Source organism: Moschus berezovskii, chromosome 6, assembly GCF_049115385.1.
Source record: "Moschus berezovskii isolate FMDL1 chromosome 6, NW_MosBer_1.0, whole genome shotgun sequence".
NCBI lineage: Eukaryota > Metazoa > Chordata > Mammalia > Artiodactyla > Moschidae > Moschus > Moschus berezovskii.
The window spans coordinates 36914413-36927649 of record NC_142465.1 but is presented as its reverse complement, the minus strand read 5'-3'; the positions used below and the strand labels follow the sequence as shown (position 1 = coordinate 36927649).

Sequence of the window (13237 nt, the reverse complement as noted above, 5' to 3'; positions counted from 1 at the left end):
CTAGATGAATTCACAAGCAAATTCTTTCAAACGTTTAGAGAAAAGCTTCTGAAACTCTTCCCAAAAATTGCAGAGGAATCGTGACACCCAAATCAGACAGATATCACAAGAAAAGAAAGCTACATACCAATATCACTGATGAACATAGATGTTAAACTCCTCAACAGAATACTAGGAACCTGTAACCAACAACACATTAAAAAGATCATACATCCTGGTCAAGTGAGATTCATCCCAGTGTTGCAAGACTATTTCAATATATGCAAATCAATCAATGTAATACACAACAATTAACAAACTGAAGAATAAAAGCCATGTGATTATCTCAATATATATAGAAGATTTTGACAAAGTTCAAAATCCATTTATGATAAAAACTCTACAGAAAGTGGGCTTAGAGGGAACTTACGCCAACACAATAAAGGCCACATATGACAAACCTGCAACAAACATATTCAATGGTGAAAAGCTGAAAGCATTTCCTCTAACATCAGAAACAAGACAAGGATGTCCAATCTTGTCACTTTTATTCAACATAGTTTTGGAAGTCCTGGCCATGGGTATCAGAGAAGAAAATTAAATAAAAGGAATCCAAATTGGAAAATAAATAAAAGTGGCATTGCTTGCAGATGACATGATAGCATACATAGAAAATCCTAAAGATGCTACCAGAAAATTACTAGAGGTCACCAATGAATTTAGTAAAGTTGTATGATATGAAATTAATACACATAAATCTGTTGCATTTCTATACACTAGCAATAAAAGATAAAAAAGAAAAATTAAAAAACAATCCTATTTACCATTGCATCAAAAATATAAAATATCTAGCACTAGCCTAAGGGAACTCTGGGAGTTGGTGATGGACAGGGAGGCCTGGTGTGCTGTGATTCATGGGGTCGCAAAGAGTCGGACACGACTGAGCGACTGAACTGAACTGAACTGAACTGAAATAGGAGATGGCAAGAGTGAACACCGACATTTTAGGAATCAGCGAACTAAAATGGACTGGAATGGGTGAATTTAACTCAGATGACCATTATATCTACTACTGTGGGCAAGAATCCCTTAAAAGAAATGGAGTAGCCATCATAGTCAATAAAAGAGTCTGAAATGCAGTACTTGGATGCAGTCTCAAAAACGACAGAAAGATCTCTGTTCTTCTCCAAGGCAAACCATTCAATATCATGGTAATCCAAGTCTATGCCCCAACAAGTAATGCTGAAGAAGCTGAGGTTGAACGGTTCTATGAAGACCTATAAGACCTTTTAGAACTAACACCCCAAAAAGATGTCCTTTTCATTATAGGGGACTGGAATGCAAAAGTAGGAAGTCAAGAAACACCAGGAGTAACAGGAAAATTTGGCCTTGGAGTACAAAATGAAGCAGGGCGAAGGCTCATAGAGTTCTGCCAAGAGAATGCTCTGGTCATAGTGAACACCCTCTTCCAACAACATAAGAGAAGACTCTACACATGGACATTAACAGATGGTCAACACCGAAATCAGATTGATTATATTCTTTGCAGCCAAAGATGGAGAAGCTCTATACAGTCAACAAAAACAAGACCAGACGCTGACTGTGGCACAGATTGTGAACTCCTTATTGCTAAATTCAGATTTAATTTGAGGAAAGTAGAAAACCACTAGACCATTCAGATATGACCTAAATCAAATCCCTTATAATTATACAATGGAAGTGACAAAGAGATTCGCGGGATTAGATCTGATAGAGTGCCTGAAGAGCTATGGACGGAGGTTCATGAAATTGTACAGGAGATAGGGATCAAGACCGTCCTCAAGAAAAAGAAATGCAAAAAAGCAAAATGGCTGTCTGAGGAGGCCTTACAAATAGCTGAGAAAAGAAGAGAAGCAAAAGTTAAAGGAGAGAAGGAAAGATATACCCATTTGAATGCAGAATTCCAAAGAATAGCAAGGAGAGATAAGAAGGACTTCCTCAGTGATCAGTGCAAAGAAATAGAGGAAAACAATAGAATGGGAAAGACTAGAGATCTCTTCAAGAAAATTAGAGATACTAAGGGAATATTTCATGCAAAGATGGGCACAATGAAGGGCAGAAATGGTATGGACCTAACAGAAGCATAAGATATTAAGAAGAGGTGGCAAGAATACACAGAAGAACTGTACAAAGAAGATCTTTACGACCCAGATAATCACAATGGTACGATCACTCACCTAGAGCCAGACATCCTAGAATGCGAAGTCAAGTGTGCCTTAGGAAGCATCACTATGAACAAAGCTACTGGAGATGATGGCATTCCAGTTGAGCTATTTCAAATCCTAAAAGATGATGCTGTGAAAGTTTTGCACTCAATATGCCAGCAAATTTGGAAAACTCAAAATGGGCCACAGGACTGGAAAAGGTCAGTTTTCATTTCAATCCCAAAGAAAGGCAATGCCAAAGAATGCTCTCACTACCACACAACTGCACACATCTCACGCACTAGTAAAGTAATGCACAAAATTTTCCAAGCCTGCTTCAACAATACATGAACTATGAACTTCCAGATGTTCAAGCTGGATTTAGAAAAGGCAGAGGAACCAGAGATCAAACTTCCAACATCTGCTGGATCATCGAATAAGCAAGAGAGTTCCAGAAAAACATCTATTTCTGTTTTATTGATTTTGCCAAAGTCTTTGATTTTGTGGATCAAGCAAACTGTGGAAAATTCTTCAAGAGATGGGAATATCAGACCACCTGACCTGCCTCTTGAGAAATCTGTATGCAGGTCAGGGAGCAACGGTTAGAACTGGACATGGAACAACAGACTGGTTCCATATTAGGAACGTAGTATGTCAAGGCTGTATATTGTCACCCTGCTTATTTAACTTATATGTAGAGTACATGATGAGAGATGCTGGCCTGGATGAAGCACAAGCTGGAATCAAGATTGCCAGGAGAAATACCAATAACCTCAGATATGCAGATGACACCACCCTTATGGCAGAAAGTGAAGAACTAAAGAGCCCCTTGATGAAAGTGAAAGAGGAGAGTGAAAAAGTTGGCTTAAAACTCAACATTCAGAAAACTAAGATCATGGCATCTGGTCCCATCACTTCATGGCAAATAGATGGGAAAACAGTGGAAACAGTAGCAGACTTCATTTTTTGTGCTCCAAAATCACTGCAGATGGTGACTGTTGCCATGAAATTAAAAGATGCTTGCTCCTTGTAAGAAAAGCTATGACCAACCTAGACAGCATATTGAAAGCAGAGACATTACTTTGCCAACAAAGGTCCACCTAGTCAAAGCTATGGTTTTTCCCATAGTCATGTATGGATGTGAGAGTTGGACTGTGAATAAAGCTGATTGCCGAAGAATGGATGCTTTTGAACTGTGGTGTTGGAAAAGACTGTTGAGAGTCCCTTGGACTGCAAGGAGATCAAATCAATCCATGGCAGATTGTTTTTTTGCCATCTGAGCTATCAGAGAAGCCATTCCCCAAGTATAGCACCCAAGTTGATCTGCAGTTGTCCAATACTGCTGGCCTGCGGTCTCACCCACCCTCTGTGGACCAGTTCCTGAGGAGTCTTTCTATGGGTGGCAATGCGAAGCACTTCCTGTCCAGGTCTCCCCTCACCCCACTGATTGCTCAGTATTGCAGGCAGGAGAGCAAAGAGCCCTCTGGGCTCTCAGCTGTGGGACATGGGGAGCTCACCAAAGACAGCAGCAGGGGCTGTTAGGCATGGTGAGAAGAACCAGGGTCTGTGAGATAGGATGAAGGACAAATGATAGGGATTCTTCCATTCATGCCACTGACACAGTTCCTTCTAAATAAACAAGTTTAAATGTAAGTTAATAAGTATTAAGGTATATGAATGGAATCGAGAAAGGTGGTATACATGAGCCCGTTTGCAGGGCAGGAACAGAGTCGCAGACAGAAAATGGACATGTGGACACGGGCTTGGGGGAAGGGGAGGGTGAGAGAAATTGGGAGAGAAGGGTTGACATGTATACACTATTGTGTGTGCAATAGATAGCGAGCAGAAAGCTGCGCATATAGCACAGGGAGCTCAGCGTCGCACTCTGTGATAACCTCGAAGGGGAGGACAGGGGCTAGGGTGGGAAGGAGGCTCAAGAGTGAGGGGACATATGTATACATAGAGCTGATTCATGCTGTTGTACAGCAGAAACTAACACAACATTGTAAAGTAACTATACTCCAGTTAAAAATATAAATAGTTAAAAAAGGAAAGTAAGTTAACAGAGGCATCACTGTTAACTCACAGTACAGATGATGTGGAGGTCAGGCACGCTGGTGAGGGTCTGATGTGACCACCAGCTGGTGTTTGGGAAGCAGCTCTCAAAAGTCCATTTATGAGCAGCCCTGAGTCCCAGTCAGACCTCCCTGTAGCTCAAATGGTAAAGAATCTGCCTACGAGGCAGGAGACCATGGTTCGATCCCTGGGTTGAGAAGTTTCTCTGGAGAAGGTGATGGCAATTCACTCCAGGATTCTTGCCTGGAGAATTCCATGGACAGAGAAGCCTGGCCAGGCTATAGTCCATGGGGTCGCAAAGAGTTGGACGCAACTGAGTGACTAACACACTGGTTCCCAGTGAACTTCCCAGGATGGATTAGTAGCAAATATCTCCCCGAAGAGTCTGCACACTATAGGGGCTGTATGTAAGACTGGCATGCAGGAAGAAAATATTAGAAATATATTTAGATGTAATAATATGAAAAGAATCAAGCTTTAATAGCACTTAAAGATTCCAACTGAGACAAGCATGTCACCTGCTTGCTCAGCTTGCTAGATGTCACCTGCTCGGTTGCCCCCTGTGGTTCTCAGGGTGTATTTGGGATAAAGTTCCCTAGGTAGAGAGTTGACACATTTTTGTTCAGTGTCACCAAATGGCCACATGTTGGAGTTCAGACGTGACTAATTAAGCAGCTGTATGGAATGTAGCATCTAGTTTCAACTAAACTACCTTTCATAAAATGGAGAGGATTAAAGAAATGTCAGTAATAAACATAGCAATAAAAATGAAACGGCAGAGCCTGCAATTCTCTGATTCTTAGAATAGACAAGCTTTTTATGAACTGCATATGGGTCAAAATAAGGATCTGATCACATCTGACAAAAAGTCAATCTCCAAATTTAAAATTAATAAAAAGACAACTTAAAGTGCAGGTTTACCTGCACCCTTCTTAATGATGCATCTTGCCTTGAGTTTTTATTGTGCCTTTGATCTTATCTAATGGAAATATGAAACCATCAGGATTAGCAAGACATCTTTAAAAGGAAGCAGCCAGAACCTTCATCATTATAATTGAGAGATATTGTTCTAGTTAGTAAATAAAATTTTAAAAGTCACATTTCATCTGCATCCCATCCTTTTAAATTATTATTTTCTGTATGCTTTATAATACAGATAACATAGTAATATAATAGCATGTGTATGGAAGTTATAAATAGATCATACACATTGGGAGAGCATGCTGACACATATTTTCACTAATGAGGTATGTAATTAAAACAGTTAGGATACCACTACTTAAAATAGCTTTAAAAAATTAACTGAATGGAATTATTAAACTTAGAATCACTACATTTGGAGAATGCTCACATAATAATTATTTTAATTGTAAAATGGTTGATCTAAGACCAGTCTTTCTGTTAGTGGTCTGATCGCAAGATGTGTCACCCAGAGGCCACTTCCAGGTTGTGACACTGATGTCAGTGCAGAGGGAGAAACTCATTCAACTATTTTCTATGGTCAATGGACAGGCATCTAAATTAACCAAAGTCAGCTTCAAATCATTTTTATTTAACTCATACAAAAGAGAATTGCAGAACACAATCCTACTTTATACCACTGGACATTGTTAATTGAATCATCAGAACTTAAGCCAGAAACAACCTAAGCATCCATCAACGGATGAATGGTAAAGAAAATGTTATTTGTAATACATATAATAATATTTAGCCATGAGAAAGAAGGAAATCCTGCCATTTGCGACAACATGGATAGAGCTTAAAGGCATTATGCTAAGTAGCTAAGTCAGACAGAGAAAGACAAATACCACACAATATCACTTATATGCAAAATCTTTAAAAAATCAGAACTCACATAAACAGAGAGTAGCATGGTGGTTATCAGGGAGTGTGGGACAGGGGAATAGGAGAAAAGTTTAACAGTTTAGTAGTAATGTTTAATAGTACAAATGTCAACTAGTGAATAAATAGGTCCCAGAGATCACTAAGTGCACAGTGTAGTGATTATAGACAAAAACGCTGACATGAAAGCATCAAACTTGCTAAGAGACTAGATCTTAATTACTCCCACCACAGAAAAAAACCAATGATAAGTATGTGATTGCCCACCAGGCTCTTCTGTTCATGGAATTCTCCAGGCAAGAATACTGGAGTGGACAGCCATTCCCTTCTGCAGGGGATCTTCCAGACCCAGGGATAAAACCCAGCTCTCTTACATTGCAGGCAGGTTCTTTACCATCTGAGCCATGAGGGAAGTCCCTGATAGAGGTCACAAAGGTCTGACTCTTTTTGACCCCATGGACTGTAGCCTACCAGGCTCCTCCATCCATGGCATTTTCCAGACAAGAATACTGGAGTGGGTTGCCATTTCCTTCTCCAGATCTTCCCGACCCAGGGATTGAACCTGGGTCTCCTGCATTGCAAGCAGATGCTTTACCGTCTGAGCTACCAGGGAAGTCCGATAGAGGTGCTACCTTGCTAAAATAACAATCATGGATATCAAAAACTGTGAAACCATATGGAACTCATTCAGCCTGACCCAAAGCCAGCCTCTGTCATAGTGCCACATTTTGAGGAAAGGTCAATAAAAGCTCAAGCAAATTGGAGAGTGCACAGAGGCCATGAATGAACAGGCCAAGATGAAGCTCATTGGCTCCTGGTATAAAATGTTGGGCCTGGAAACACAGAACTGCAGAATAGAGAGAAGAGAGCTGTAATGTTGAGGTGAAAGGCCTGTGGTCCATGAAATGGTCGTCATTTTTTAAAATGTTCTCTGGGTCTACCCAGATGGGATGACATCTATTGCTATGGTCTGAATTTTTGTGCATTCCCAAAATTCATATGTTGAATTCTAACCCCCAAATGTGATGGTACAGGAGGTGGGAGTGTTGGAAGGTGATTAGTGCCTTTACATGAGAGGTTCTATGGAGATCTCTCACTCCTTCCATCACATGAGGATACAGGGAGAAAGAGCTGGTTATGAAACAAGAAGAGAGTCCTCCCCAAAGCACAGCCATGTTGACACCTTGTTCTTGGACTTCCCAGCCTCCACATCTGTAAAAGATACATTTGTGTTGATTATAAGGCATATAGTCTATGGGATTTTGTCATAGCAGCCTGAAAGGAGTAAGACATCTAGTCATTAAAGCTTTCAGGTAGATAAGGATTAGTGCTCACCAGCATGAAAAATCTGAGACTATTTCCAAAGGCAAAAAGTATTCATCTGCCATTTATTGAATTTGAGCAAGAGTGATGTTACCAGATCTCAGCTGAAAAGTTCCTGACTGTCTATTACATTTGAAACACTTTGAGGACTTTGAGAGATAGGTCTCTTAGGGAAGACCAACTGAAATAGAACCAGTGAAAGATAGTCTGTAACCTTTAAGGTGTATAACTTGAAAGGAAGGGACCTCTCATGGCAAATGCAAGCAGAGAGATGCCCACCACAAAGTACCTATAAGTACTTTGGTCTAAATGATGCTGAAACTGGAGCTCCAATACTTTGGCCACCTGATGAGAAGAGCCGACTCATTAGAAAAGAACCTGATGCTGGGAAAGATTGAAGGTAGGCAAAGAAGGGGACAGCAGAGGACAAAACAGTTGGATGGCATCACTGCCTCAATGGACATGAGTTTGAGCAAGCTCCAGGAGATGATGAAGGACAGGGAAGACTGGCGTGCTGCAGTCCAAGGGGTTGCAAAGAGCTGGACACGACTGAGGGACTGAACAACAGCCATAAGTACAGATGATCACCAGTGGGAGGTAGCTTTTGAAAATAACCAGCTCTCTTTGCTCTAGTTCTTTATACATCCAGAAGTATCCTGAGGAGTCTTTGGGCTCCTGAACAGATGTAAGTGGCAGTAAGGGGGCTCCTTCCTCCACAGACTGGAGCTGGGTCCAGGGTGGACATGGCTCATTGTAAACAAAGGACTAGGACAGACTTGCTGCCTGTTAGTTTAGTTCTTGCGGCTCGTTCCTCCAAATCTGATCTTTCTCCTTGTGTACAAATACAACTGAGCTTCTTCACCAGCAACCTGAGGCTCGACTCATCAAAAGATCACATCCCTCAAAAGAATCTGCCCACTTTTCCCATTTCCTCTCTTGCTCGTTTATTCACTTGTCATCCTACCGAGTGTCACTGCGTGCCAGGCAGTGCTCTAGGTGCCAGAGAGAACAAAAGAGATGAGAATTCAGACACTGACAAGAAATACAACAAGTAGGTATAGGGTGAGCGACATGTACTGAAGCACGATGGACGAGGGGACGTCCAGCAGGGAGAGAGCATCAGTTGGGGGAGGGCCAGCATTTTGCATCAAGTGGCCAAGGAAGGCCTCACTGAGCATCACACATGTGAGCAAGCTCTTGAAGAAGGTGGGAAAGAGCAAGGTGATATTTGAGCAGAGAGAATTCCAGGGGAAGGGCATGGGCAGGGTAAAGCCCTGAGGTGGGAGCATGCGTGACATGATTAAGGAAGCACTCACAAGGAATAAGGCCAGGAACCCCCAAGGGAATGGGGTGGAGGAGGGGCAGGTTGTGCAGGGCCTCTCGTATCTGTTTCAGCTTTTACTCAGGGTGAGATGGGAAGCTTCTGAAGGTATTAAAGCAAAGGAGTGATGTGATCTGAATTAACATTTTACGTGTAACTGTGGAGCATCCCAGCTTCCCAGATGGCACTAGTGGTAAAGAACCTGCCTGCTAATGCAGGAGACATAAGAGATACTGGCCTGGAAGATCCCGTAGAGGAGGGCATGCCAACCCACTCCAGTATTCTTGCCTGGAGAATCCCATGGGCAGAGGAGGCTGGCGGGCTACAGTCCCTGTGATCCCAGAGTCGGACACAACTGAAGCGACTTAGCAAACACATGTGCACCTGGAGGATCCAGAGCCGTAGCACCCATTTGTTGTTGTTCGGTCACTGAGTCATGTCCGACTCTTTGTGACCCCATGGACTGCAGTATGCCAGGCTCCCCTGTCCTCCACTATCTCTCGGAGTTTGCTCAAATTCATATCCATTGAGTCAGTGATGCTGTCTCACCGTTGTCATCCTCTGCCACCCCCTTCTCCTTTTGCCTTCAATCTTCCCCAGCCTGAGTCTTTCCCAATGAATCAGCTCTTCACATCAGGTGGTCAAAATATGGGTGCTTCAACACCTGTTAGGAAAAGGCTAATCTGGTTCCTGTAGGAAAGATGATGGTGACTTGGACCAGAAGGAGATCAGTGGTAGAGGTGAGATGTGGTCAGATTCTGCATGTTTGTTTTTTTTTAAGGAACAATCAGGCTTGTGATGAAAGGACAGTCAAGCATGACCCCAAAGTTTTTAGCCTGACCTGGAAGGATGGAGTTGCCCTTACCTAATGGGAAAGATGGTGAGGAGAGCAGGCTGGGAGCTGGGGCAGGATCAGGAGTTCAGTTCTGGGCAGGTTAAGTTTATGATACCTGCTGGAATCCAAGGGAAGGTACCAGGTGGGCAGATAATATATGAATCTGCGGGCTGGAGATGTAAAGTTAGGAGTGTTGGCAGGTCAGTGACCTCAAAGCCACAAGACAAATGAGATCACAAGTCAGTGTAGATGGAAACGGCAACTGAAGGGCCAAGGCTGAATCCCAGGGCATCTCACTGCCAAGAGGGCCAGAGAACGAAGAAGCCAGCAAAGGAGACTGAAATGAGGAAAGAGCAAAATCGGGAGAGTGTGGTGTCCAGAATCCAAGCTAGAAAGTGGTTCACAGAGGAGGGGAGAGCTGTGTGTGTCACAGCCAGGCGACACTTCTCAGCGGCTACTGCATTGACAGTGCAGAGGTCGTGGTGGTCTTGGAGCTAAAGCAGGTTCAGTGAAGCAGGGAGAGCAAAAGCCAGATCCAAGCGAGTTCAGGAAAGAAGTAAAGAACTGAACCGGGAGTACAGAGAACATCTTGGGGAGCTCTGCTGCGAATGGGAGAAGGAGGTGGCACCTTTTAATTTGTTTGATTTGTATTTCAAGAAGGGAGTAACAACAATGTGTTTACAAGAGGAAGTGATCATATAGATCACACAGGGTCAGACTGATGAGGAAGGATGTGGGAGTAGAACTGCTAGAATGACATCCTTAAAGACACGGGAGGAAATGGTATCCTAAGAACTTAATGAAAATCATCATGCCAACTGACATTCAGTGAGTGCTTGCAATGCATGAAGCGTGGTTCTAAACACTCGGCAAACACTGTCCCATTTAATCCTCACAGTAACCCTCTGAAATGGGGATAATTACAGGTGAGGAACAGGCTCACAAAGCCCCTGACTTTACTCAAGGTCACAGACCACGAGGTGGGCCCAGGGGCTTTGAATTCAGAGTCCGGGCCCCTGGTCCTCAGGCCACGCGGCCTGGTTTTGTTTTTGTTTCGACGCCCAGGAGGGACCCACTGCATCCTCAGAAGGCAGGCTCCAGCACTGCCCTCTCAGGCCTCCCACCGCGGGTGAAAGCGGACTGGGGTGAGGACTTGGGTGGAGGGCTCAGGGACCAGACGCACTCATCACAGAAAAAGCAGGACGGGGGTGGAGGATTTGATAACAGAGGGCCCCCATCACAGAAGTCAGGCTAGGGGCCCGACTCCAGCTTCCAGGCCAGTGACTGTCAGACGCGCCCTGTGTTGCTCTGCTCTTGGGCAGTGGGACTCCTGATGAAATGAAATGCTACATGTGAAGTCCATAAACAGACTAGGAGAAGAGGGGAGACTACATTTCTGCAGATGTGGCCCCTCACTGGAGAGTCACTGGGGCAGGGGGAAGGGGGTGTTCCAGACCCAGCTGCGGAGCCCTTGAGAGACATGGGGAGTGACGGGGTGGGGAACAGGGGACAGAAGGAGATTGCTATGACTGATTGTTCGAGATGTTTTCTTCTTTCCTTCCTTCCTTTCTTCCTTCCTAATGTATCAGGCAAGAGGTACTGAAGCTTGAATACAAGGACCCCCGCCTTTCTGATCGTCACTACAGCGTGAAACCACTGCTCTGGATATACGGGATGGAGCAGTTCCTGCCCCGGTGCCATGTCAGCAAACCACAACTCAGCTGGCACGTCCTTGTAAAGGCTCCACTTGACCAGAAGCACTGTTTGTCTAGTCAGCCAGTCCCCACACAACAAGCCAGCTCTGGACTCTATATCATTTCCTTGTTCCTTACTCATTTTCTCTTCCTTATACCTTAATCTTGATCCTATAAGTTTCCTGACTTCCACCCCATTTCCTAGTTCTCTAGACACTTGGGAATAGAGACCACCAGCTGCATAAAGCCTGTCAAATAAAGCTGTTGCATCCTCTAAATTTTCTTCTTGAATCCTTTTTAATACAGGTGCGGAAGGGATCTCCCCTCCTCCCCCCCCGCTTCCTCTTCTGTCTCCCCCTCTCACTTCTCCTCCTCTTCCTCCAAATCCATCTTTGTTTTCCCCTTCCTTTTTTCAATATTAGCAAAGCATTTAATACCTACCAAAGAACACAGTCTTTTCAAGTGTTGGTGTCTGTACTGCACTGTGAGCGCCTAGGGTAGAAGCCCAGTTGTGAAGTGCATGGAAGCCTGGGGTCTGATCAGAACCCAGTGTGAAGCAGGCACCCAAGAAATGGCTGTTGAGTTATGAATGACACAAGGGATAATATGTAGGATTTTTTTAAGTTTTATTATTCTCAGATACTAAGTTCCTTTACCCTAATTTTAAAAAGAAAGAAAAAATGAAAGAAAGAATGGAAGGGAAAAAGAGAAAGAAAGGAAGAAAGGAAGGAAGAGTGAAATGGCAGCAGTGTTTTTCAGGTGTGCTGATGCCGATGATTGATTTTGATGTGCTCTCAGTCCACGCGTCTATTAACCAGCACTACCTGATTTTTACAGAATAATGGTCATTTAACAATGAGCCTGCAGCTCTGCAAAACTCTGAATCACTGCAGAAGCACAAATTGTGTTCAGTGGGATTTTAGAGCTGCCCACAGCGTTGTCCCTAGCATATGCTGGCACTGACTATAATATCCCCTGGAACTATCAGACCAAAGATTGAATGACGATCAGACATAGGTAGAAGGGACTCCTACAACTGCTAGGGGAGGACAGGGGCAGACTGGGTGGTGCTGTGACCCACTAATGTAAAAGTCTGTGGTCATGATTTGTAGTTCTTAAAAACTGGCCAAGTTTTATATCAGTAGGAAACTGGTTAAAGGTATTCTGTTCTACCCACTGGAGCCCCACACAAGGGAGGAGGTACTCTTATATACACTGACATGGAAAGAAGCACATGACCTATTTTTTGCTATAAAAGCTAATTACAGAATTATACATATATACAATTTAATTTTAATTTTTAAAAGTAAGTTGTGTGTGTTTGTGGGGATAGAGGAGTTTAAAATATGCCTAGAAAAATCCAGACGGCTATAGACCAATCCATTGGTGGTAAGCTCTGGGGAATAAGGTTGAAGGAGGCCCGGAAGCAGTAGGCTTTCACTTTTATGTCCTTTTATACACTTCATATTGGGGGTTGAATTTTTTATAAGCATGAGGCATTATAAAAATAATTGGTCACCCACGTGTAGGCTACCACCAGTGCACGATAACTTTCTGTTAACCAACATGTGAATATCCTGTTTCTCACGCAGGGGAGCTTGCAGCATTTGGAGCAAGAACAACAGCCCCGTCAGAAAGTCAAAAGCCCTTGTCTTATTCCTCCTGTGCCTACTTTCCTTAGGCAAGTTACTTCATCTTTTGGACCAAGAGGATGGAATCAAATTTCCTCGCAACTTCTTCCTAAGCTCAACATTTCTAAAGAGGAAATCGAGTCCATCTAAGTGTCCCTTTGAAAACCTGATTCAGCTGCAGCTTCCCAAATATGATATTTCTTTGGTGAATCAAACAGTTCAAAATTTTGAAAAAAAATAACTCGGTGAATATTGAAAAAAATCTATTGGACTGTTAAATTGAATGTTGATTTTTCAATAAACAACTATGCTTATTGCCCATGAGATTGCACTTTTCTCAGTTCTCAGATGCT

General features: G+C 43.2%; 1 long non-coding RNA gene across 1 annotated transcript in view; it reads left to right on the top strand.

Annotated features, from left to right (window-relative positions):
- Positions 1-12998, top strand: part of LOC148777593 (uncharacterized) — a 28980-nt gene extending 15982 nt beyond the window's left edge. Inside the window, exon 5 of the long non-coding RNA XR_016037507.1 lies at positions 12846-12998. This is a non-coding gene — a long non-coding RNA (uncharacterized LOC148777593). The remainder of the gene's footprint in view (positions 1-12845) is intronic.
- The last annotated feature ends 239 nt before the right edge of the window (positions 12999-13237 follow it).